Source organism: Amblyraja radiata, chromosome 23 (assembly GCF_010909765.2).
Source record: "Amblyraja radiata isolate CabotCenter1 chromosome 23, sAmbRad1.1.pri, whole genome shotgun sequence".
NCBI lineage: Eukaryota > Metazoa > Chordata > Chondrichthyes > Rajiformes > Rajidae > Amblyraja > Amblyraja radiata.
In genome coordinates this window covers 22063748-22073738 of record NC_045978.1, presented here as the reverse complement: position 1 = coordinate 22073738, position 9991 = coordinate 22063748, and the positions used below count along the sequence as shown (strand labels likewise).

Below are 9991 nucleotides of genomic sequence, written 5' to 3'. Positions count from 1 at the left end.
CGAGGGAGTAACCGGGGTGAGACTGGTCCTTGATTAATGCTGGCGGCCTTGCCGAGACAGCATGAAGCGTAGATGGAGTCACTGGATGGAGGTTGGTTTGAGTGATGGGCTTGGCTATGGTCACAACTCTCTGCGTTTTGGGTCGGGACACAAAAGCTTATTTCATTGCATGGATCAACAATATAAAAAAGTTAAATTACTGAAGAAGGGTCCCGATCGAAACATTGCCTATCCATGTTATCCAGAGATGCTGCCTGACCTGTTGAGTTACACCAGCGCTTTGTATGTGCTATTTTTTGTAAACCAGCATCTGCAGTTCCTTGTGTCTACATTGTAAAATGGTTTGTAGGAATGTTCTGTGTGTTAATTAGAAGTGTACATGAATCTTGAGCTATCCTTTCAGGACTGATGGGCAAGACTGCCCTCTAGTGCTCTCACCTTTCCTACCACCCTGATCAGTGCAAGATACAAAGTGCTGGAGTAACTCAGTGGGACAGGCAGCATCCATGGAGGGAATGGACAAGCGACGTTTCCGGTTGGGACCCTTCTTCAGACTGACTGAATTAGGGGTGGGGGGGAAAGCTGGAAAGGGGGGGTGGAGGTGGGACAAACCTGGCAAGTGATAGGTGGTAAATAGACACAAAGTGCCCTAGTAACTAAGCCGGCCAGGCAGTATCTCTGAAGAAAAAGGATGGGTGATGTTTCAGGTCGGGACCCGAGATGCTCCAGAGATGCTGCCGGAGCCGCTGAGTCACTTATTCCATCCGTCTGCTAATGAGGTGTACTGGAGAAAAAAGGGTGTCCGATATGGATGGAAGGGGAGCGAATGCAAAGCCTGAGCGAGGTATAAAGATGGAAGGGGACAGAGAGAAAAGTGTGTCAGATAAAAAGAGAGCAATGAAATGTAAAGCCAGTCATCGAGTCGTAATGTCATCAAGCATGGGCAGGCACTTTGGCCCACTCTGCCCAATATGCCTCATCTATATCCATATTCCTATACCTATACCATATTGGCCTGCCTAATTGTTTCTTAAACACTGTGAAATGGAGGGAAATAGGTGGGAGGGGACGGGAGAGGGAAGGGGAAGGAGTGGCCAGAGAGTGGGAGAAATGGGTGTGCAGTGGGAATGCCACAACCTTTTAAGCAAAGGTATTCTTCCTTGGACAATATTTAAAATACACCAGTATTTGATTTATGTGTTCGGAGGACATGGCCACAGCTTGTGCTTTAAATGGACAGCCAATGCTCATGCATGGGCTTTTTTCCCTCTGGGAAATAAGCTTAAAGAGTTTGAGTTTAGTTTATTGTCATGCCTACCGAGGTCAATGAAAAGCTTTGGTTGCGTGCTAACCAGTCAGCGGAAAGACTGTATATGATTACAATCGAGCCATCCACAGTGTACAGATACAGGATAAAAGGAATAACGTGAATAACATTTAGTGCAAGATAAAGTTCAGTAAAGTCCGATCAAAGATAGTCTGAGGGTTTCCAATTAGGTAGATAGTTGTTCAGGGCTGCACTCTTAGTTGTTGGTTGGATGGTTCAGTTGTCTGATTGAGATGCTTTGCTGTTTACATACTGTGGAACCCAGTCCCTTTAAGAACTGGAAAACTATTTTAATATTGGTCATTACAGAATCATTAAGGGGAACATTCCCGATGTTGGGGATGTCCAGAACAAGGGGTCACAGTTTAAGGATAAGGGGGAAGTCTTTTAGGACCGAGATGAGAAAATCATTTTTTACACAGAGAGTGGTGAATCTGCGGAATTCTCGGCCACAGAAGGTAGTTGAGGCCAGTTCATTGGCTATATTTAAGAGGGAGTTAGATGTGGCCCTTGTGGCTAAAGGGATCAGGGGGTATGGAGAGAAGGCAGGTACAGGATACTGAGTTGGATGGTCATATTGAATGGCGGTGCAGGCTCGAAGGGCCGAATGGCCTACTCCTGCACCTATTTTCTATGTTTCTATGAAAACAGGGAGTTTGCCTGAATTTCCTGCGTTTCTCTTCCATATTTGAGCAAATTAGATTTTCTTGGGAGAATAAAAATTTGAGATTGGATACTTCATTTAGTGAGTGTGGTATGTGTTGGATTATCAACAGCTTCACACTGGCATAGCAGTAGAGTTGCTGCCTCACAGCGCCCAAGACCCGGGTTTGATCCTGACTAAGGGTGCTGTCTGTACAGAGTTTGTTCTCCCTGTGACTGCGTGGATTTTCTCCAGATGCTCCGTTTAAAAAAATAATAATTTGCTTCTGTAAATTGTCCCTGGTTTGTATAGAACTAATGTACGGGTACACTCAGTGGGCCAAAGAGCCTGTATCCAGGCTGTATCTATAAAAGCTAAAACTTCATTATGATAAGATTTGTACAATAGGCTATTAGACAATGAATTAAAATTTCCTTATTCGGTTTTAGTATAAAAGAGTCTGAAGAAAGGACCCAACCCGAAACATCACATGTTCATGTTCTTCAGGGATTTTCTTGATTCGCCAAGTTACGACAGCACTATGTTTCTTAGATTATTTCCATTGTTGGTGAACCAATTATAATTTAGCATCTTAAATTAGCACGCATAAATAAGGCATGCCTGTATCCACCTATTACTTGCCAGGCATTGTTCAGCCCCTCCTCTCATCCAGCTCTCTTCCCCTCCCCTATCACAATCAGTCTGATTCCTGATTCGGAGAGTTTCTTCCCAGCTGTTATCAGGTAACTTAATGGTCCTCTCACCAGCTAGAGCGGTTTGTTCATTCTGTCTGTCTGTCTGTCTGTCTGTCTGTCTGTCTGTCTGTCTGTCTGTCTGTCTGTCTGTCTGTCTGTCCGTCTGTCCGTCTGTCCATCTATCTCTAAAAGTCTCGTGTTTGTGCCTACGATGTGTCTCTGTGTCAATCTGGTTAATTCCTATCTTCTTCCAAACGTTCGGCCACAGCCTTCCCATTTTCACACACCCTACTCACATTTTTCCCGTGGTGGTGATAAACATCTTCCCGTCGCATTTCCAACTATATTTCTGAAGTTTAAAGCTTTAAAAATGCCAACTTTAACATGATTTTTTACTGTTAAAATCCTTCCTCCCAGCTTCCAACACACATCGATATAAAGTTGCAAGACAGGAACACTCTGAATTTCACCTCAATGGGACACTTCAACAGGAGTGGTATTGCAATTGGAACTGCTGCAGCAGGCAGGGGAGGTGCAATTGGAATTTTTTTAAAGTACACTGCTGAGGGAGGCAGGGGAGTGCTGGAATCTTACGTTCGGGAACGGCTTCAGTTGCATTGGGGGAACAGGTGTGTGGTGGAATCTTGCGATGGGGGATCACACCATTGGGGGAGCAGACCCAACTGGTCTGCACTTGGCCTAGTTTAACAAGGCAGACTTTCAAACTATCATTAATCAGACTTTATTGGACTTCATCTTGCATTAAACATTATACAATTTATCCTGCATCTGTACACTGTGGACGGCTTGATTGTAATCATGTATATTCTTTCCGCTGACTGGATAGCACGCAACAAAAAGCTTTTCACTGTACCTTGGTACACCTGACAATAATAAACTAAGCTAAACTGAAGAAGGGTCCTAACCCGAAATGTCATCTACTCATGTTCTCCAGAGATTGTGGCTGACCCACTGAGTTACTCCTGCACATTGAGTCCCGTTTTTTGTAAACCAGCATCTATGGTTCCTTGTTTCTACAATAAAGCATGCATGTTTGGATCTGATCTCAGGAAACTGAGACACACGTAGGGGTCAGAAGCTAGAGTGGTCTTTGGCTGTAATAATACCAAAGGACTAGAACTGTATAAGAGCCAGATGCTGAGGTTAGAAAAGTATGGATATGTCAGTTCACTGCAAGGTTTTGGTTCCACACGAGGGTGATGTATATTGATTTTGCCAGAAACATTGGCACATATGTTTCAAACCTCCATCTACTGGTTAAATGTAATATATTCCTTTTTCAGACAAACACCTAGAAATAAAATCTTCAGATACTATCGTTAAAAAAAATCAAAATTATTTTTCTTTGCATAACTTCTCATAAGAGTCCTACAGCATGGAAGCAGCTCATTTGGCCCAACTTCCCACGCCAACCACACTAGTTCCACCTGCCTCTATTTGACCCATATCCATCTAAACCTATCTGATCCATGCACGTGTCCAAATGTTTTTTAAACGCTGTGATAGTACCTGCTTCAACTACCTACTCCGGCAGCTCGTTCCATATACCTCAACCGTTTGTATTAAAAAATTGCCCCTCGGGTTCCTATTAAATCTTTCTCCCTCTCACCTTGATCCTATGTCTTCTTGTTCTTAATTCCCCAACTCTGGGTAAAAGACTCCTATCTATTCCTCTCAATCTTATACAGCTTTATAAGATCATTCCTCATCCTCTTGTGTCCCAAGGAATACAGACCTAGCCTGCTCAATGTCTCCTGAATCCTGATAACATTTTTGTAAAACTTCTCTGCACCCTGTCCAGCGTAACAACGTATTTCCAATAACAGGGTGGCCAAAACTGAACACAAATGTAACATGCCCTCCCAACTTCTATATTCAATATTTTGGCCAATGTGCTGAAAGCCTTCTTGACTTCCCTATATCTACCAACTATCGCCAGTCTCCATTGCCCATGTTGCACCAAGGTGTGTGGATCACAGATCGGCCTCTACTGACATCTGCAGACCACAAGTCGACCGAATGGAGAGGAGAGGACAGCCATACTCGTTTCCGCTGATGATGATCTACCTGTGACGCCACTTTCAAAGAACTATGTACCCGCACTCCTAGATCCCACTGCTCTACAACACTCCCCATAGCCCTGTCATTCACTGTGCAGGTCTTGCCCTGGTTAGAGTTTCCAAAATGCATCCCTTTTAGCGGAGTCGAGATGGTAGGTTGATTTTCAACTAACATTATTGTGAAAGTCAAACAAAAACAACGAGAGTCTATAGACGGCTAAATAACGATGTTGCTACCACAAGGATGGTGATCAGAATGATTGGGCTTGCCCAAATGCGCGCGAAAACCCCTCCCCACACCCACGTGACTGAGGTAGCCAATTGGAGGGTTCGACCACACCAAGGCACCAGCAGGTGCCACTACAGGACACCCCCCAGAACCCGAGGTACGGAACCGAGCGGGGACCCGGATGCAACGACCAGAACGCGTGGTCAGCGTAGGCGGGGCAGGCGTAATACAAGGCACCGGCGAAAAACAGGGCCGGGATCAGGTAACGGGCTGGAAGGAACAGGAACCACAAGGACGTGGGAAACAGGCACACTAGGTGCAGCCGGAATGGCCGGCGGACGACCTCTACGTCAGGGCAAAACGACCACCACTGGGCTGTCCACGTCCACGTGGGCGGGCTTGAGACGGCCGACGTAGAGGAATTCCTCCCGGCCGCCCACGTCCACGATGAAAGTGGCGACGCCGGATCGCAGCACCCGGAATGGCCCCTCATAGACCCACTGTAAGGGAGAGCGGTGGGCATCCCAGCGAATAAAAACATAGGCACATTTTTGCAAAACCACCTGCATATGCACCGCAGGCGAACCATATCTCGAAGTAGGAACGGGGCCCAACCCACTCACCCGCTTCAGGAGAGTCGCCAGCAACGCCAGGGCGGAATCCACCTGCCCGCGGGCGGCAGGGAGAAAATCCCCGGGCACCAGCAGGGCCGAACCATACACCAGCTCGGCGGAGGAAGCAGCCAAATCCTCTTGAGGGGCGGTGCGGATGCCAAGGACCCACGGCAACTGGTCTACCCATGAGCCGGGCCTTCAGCGCCTATTTCAGGTGCTGGTGAAACCGTTCGACCAACCCATTGGCCTGCGGGTGGTAGGCGATGGTATAGTATAACCGTGTCCCGTAGAGCTGGGCCAGGACAGACCACAAGGCAGAGGTGAACTGGGCCCCCCGGTCGCTGGAATGCCTTTGCGGCGTTTTTTAACCCAAAGGGCATACGGAGCCACTCAAACAGGCCAAACGGGGTGATCATCGCGGTTTTCGGGACGTCGTCGGGGCGAACGGGGGTCTGGTTGTATCCCCGGACGAGGTTGACTTTCGAAAAGAAAGCGGCGCCCTCGAGATGTGCAGAAAAGTCTTGAATGTGGGGCACCGGGTAATGGTCCGCTGTGGTCATGACGTTCAGACGCCGATAATCCCTGCATGGTCTCCACCCCCCAGATGCTTTGGGGACCATATATAGCGGGGAGCCCCACGAGCTTTCCGAGCGCCAGACGATCCCCATTAGCTGAAACTCGTCTCGGGCGATGCACAGCTTGTTTGGCGGGAGGCGGCATGCCCGAGCGTGTATCGGAGGGCCCACGGTGGGGATGTGGTGCTCGAGGGCTGCCCCGCTGAAACGGGGTGTGAGGAGCTCAGGAAAGTCAGTGAGCAGGGAGGCAAATGGACCATCAACCTCGGCGACGACGCTGAGCTATGTGCTGGATGTGGGCGGGGGCCGCGGAATGGCGGGGTCAATGGCCGATCGCGGAGTCATGCGCCCGCCCCGTACATCAACGATGAGGGAGAACGCACGCAGGAAATCAGCCCCCAGGAGCGGCTGAGCGACGTCGGCCACGATGAATGTCCACTCGTACGGGCGGGAGTCGAATGTAAGCGAGAGGGTCCGCATACCGTAAGTCCGGAAGGTGCTCCTATTGATGGCTGTGAGCACAGGACCCCGTTTACCATCGCGGGTGTGGCGCCCGGTCGGCGGGAGGATGCTGACAATGGTACAGGAGCGTCTGCCGAAGCGGTGGTCGCGGACATAGAGGCGGATGTTTGGGCCGATCGTGATCGCCTCTACAGATGATCGGCTGAGGCATTTCCCTGAAATGAGCAGGGTTGACGGCAGCGTCGAGCCTCAGCGCCCCAGTAGAGGTAATAGAGGCACCATTTGTGCTTACCCCGGGACCCGGCTCGCTGCTGTGGCTCCGCGGTGGAAACCGTGGGCGGGGTGTCATTACGGTCATGCCGAGGCGAAAGGTGCGCTGGTGCGGAAACATGGTTAATGGTGCCGCCATCTTGTTGCTTCGCCAGCCAAAGTTCGTCAACCCGTTCGGTGAGCTGCAGAGTGTCGGCGAAATCAGCACCAGCGAGCATGAGGCGGACGTCGTTCGGCATCTGTTCCAAAAAGGCCTGTTCGTAAAGCAGGCACGGACGGTGGCCATCCATGAGAGCAAGCATCTCGGCCATGAGCACGGACGGCTTGCGATCGCCTAACCCGTCCATGTGCAGGAGGTGGGCGGCGCGATCCCGGCGGCTGAGCCCGAAAGTGTGAAGGAGGAGGGCCTTGAGGCCGTCGTACTTGGTGGCTGTGGGTGGGTTTTGCAGTAAAGGCAGCAATCGTGAAGCCGTCTCCCACGTAAGCGGCCCTATGACGTGGAAATATTTTGTGTCATCCACCACTATATTGCGAAGGTGGAATTGTGCTTCCACATGCGCGAACCACACTTGAGGCTGTTCAGGCCAGAACTTGAAGCAGCTTGAAGCTGACGGCGCTCTGATGAGCAACGGGAACGGCGTCGGGAACTGCGGCGGCTTGCATGTTGACATCCAATATCGATTGGGCGTGCGGGGTCACCAGTTTAGCGGAGTCGAGACGGTAGGTTGATTTTCAACGAATTTTATTGTGAAAGTTAAACAAAAACAATGAGAGTCTATAGACGGCTAAATAACGATGTCGCTACCACAAGGGTAGTGATCAGAATGAATGGGCTTGCCCAAAAGCGCGGGAAAACCCCTCCCCGCGCCCACGTGACTGAGGTAGCCAATCGGAGGGTTCGACTACCCCAAGGATACACCCTCTCCATTTTCTTTTCCCTACTTTGTTGAAACGTTCTACATGTGATTTCTGTATTGTGATTCCACATAGAATTCACGAGTTCAATACTGAAAGCGGTTTGGAGGTCACTACAGAATCGTAAAGGAAAAAATAGGGAATCAGGTTGTATTTCTATGGTTCTTCATTATCTCTTGCATCAAGGTACTATGAAATTCTTTTGTTTGCATACAGATGAATAAGATTATTGCCATACAAATACAATCCCCGATTAAGTGCGGAATTCATTGAAAAAGCACTATATGCAAGTTTTCGTTCTATTTCCAGTCCCAGATGCAGCTGGCTTTAAAGTCTTTCTGAACGCAATGAAAGCTTTTCACTGTACCTCGGTAAACGTGACAATAAATTAAATTAAGATTTAAAATATCTCCTCAAGTTATGCCTACTTTGAAGCAGTTCTCGTGCCTAGGTCTTCCCGATTCCATATTTCTATTCCACAGTCTGAAGGAGCATCCTGACTTGAAACGTCACCTATCCATGTTCTCCAGAGATGCTGACTGACCCGCTGAGTTACTCTAGCACTTTGTGTCTGTCTTTGGTGTAAACCAGCATCTGCAGTTCCTTGTTCTTACATATTATTCCAAAATGGTTAGAGGCCACCCTCTAATTTTAATATTCAATAATAGTCCCGCCCATTCATTAATATTAAACGAACCCCTCCCTTCATTAACATTGAAAGCCAGTCCTTCCCCCTTCATTAATATTCTGGAATCAGCCCACTTCATTTATATTCAACGCCCGTTCATTAATATTCAGCAGTGCGGATCACGTGGAAGGCGAGGAGGTGGGAACTCCAGCCCTGAGGAGAGCACGGAGGGGATACGCAGGTTCAGTCGACGTCAGCGGAGTCCGCCGTCACGTCACTGGTTTTGTGGAGTCACGGCGTGAGTTGAGCGTTTGAATGTAAACAAGAGGCGTCGGGGGTTATCACAGACGGTAGCGGTAACGGCGGCGGGCCCGCCTCCCCCTCACGGTAAAGGCCCTGATTGTCCGGTGTGATCCAGCCCAGCCCAGCCCGGCGCGTGAGGGGGGCGAAGGCAGGCGCACTTCTCGTCTCTGCCAGTCCTAGGCCCCAGGCCCCGCGCCTCCCGCCACCCCGAGGCCCGACTGTCGGGGCCCGATTGCCCAGCGCTCGGCCGCTGCCGCACGCCCGAGGAGACGGAAGGTAAGGCAGTAGCCCCGGCTGCGGGGGAGCAGGGTGTCATGGTCTTCTTGGTGGTTCTCGGCCCTGTCCCCGCTCGGGACTCCTGACTCACGCTTGGCAGTGAGTGTGGGCGAGGGCAGCGGGTGTGTGGGTGAGGGTGATCCGGTTGTGTGGGGGTGGGCTAATGTGTGGGCAAGAATGTTTGGGTGAAGGCCTGGTGCGTGGATCAGTGTGAGGGGTGTGTGGGTGAAGGTAGGTTGGAGTGTGGTTGAGGGGTGTGAGCGAGCCCCGGCTGAAGAAGGGACCCCGCCCACATTCTCCAGAGATGTCTGACCCACTGAGTTACTCTAGTATTTTGTGTCCTTTTTGCTAACAGATTCCAGCATCTGCTACATTGCTGTGTTGTTTAATTCTGCTCTGGCTTTGATTATTCATGCCCTCTTTATGATGTTTATTTTGGGAGGGGGTGGGGGGGGTTCAGTCAACTTATTTCAGTGTTTTGTAGAAACAAGGAACTGCAGATACTGGTTTACAAAAAAAGACTTCACTTATCCATGTTCTCTGGAGATGCTGCCTGATCTGTTGACTCCTGAACTTTGTATCCTTGCTTCTGTATTTTCTCAGCTCTGATGAAAGTTTAGGGTTTTTATTGTCATGTGTACTGAGGTACATTGAAAAGCATGTTATCCAATCAAATCAGAAATGTGATACATACACAATCAGGCCAAACTTGTGTATAATGGGTAGAGTGAAGGGGATGACAGTGCAGAATATGGTTCTCAACATTGTAGTTGCTCAAGTAACTGGAGAATCGTGGATAGGTGATGTTTTGGGTTGGGATCCTTCTTCAGACAGCATCAGCAGTTCCTTGTTTCTCCAGGGCCAGAGAATATGTGGATTAAATGAAATGATGCTTATATCCCCAGTTTTCATCTCTATCTAATGATCTGGAGAAACTGGCCATTCAGAAGCAATCATTTTTTTTTTCTTTTAA

The 9991-nt window shown here is 49.1% G+C and overlaps 1 protein-coding gene across 2 annotated transcripts in view; it reads left to right on the top strand.

The window, feature by feature from the left end:
* Nucleotides 1-8635: 8635 nt before the first annotated feature.
* oser1 (oxidative stress responsive serine rich 1) overlaps nucleotides 8636-9991 on the top strand; it is a 42823-nt gene continuing 41467 nt past the window's right edge. Inside the window, exon 1 of one of the 2 annotated variants that reach the window (XM_033041749.1) lies at nucleotides 8636-8737. The gene's annotated coding sequence lies outside the window, so the exon portion shown is untranslated. Of the gene's footprint in view, nucleotides 9019-9991 lie in introns of both variants that reach the window. The other variant, XM_033041748.1, reaches the window with a different exon arrangement.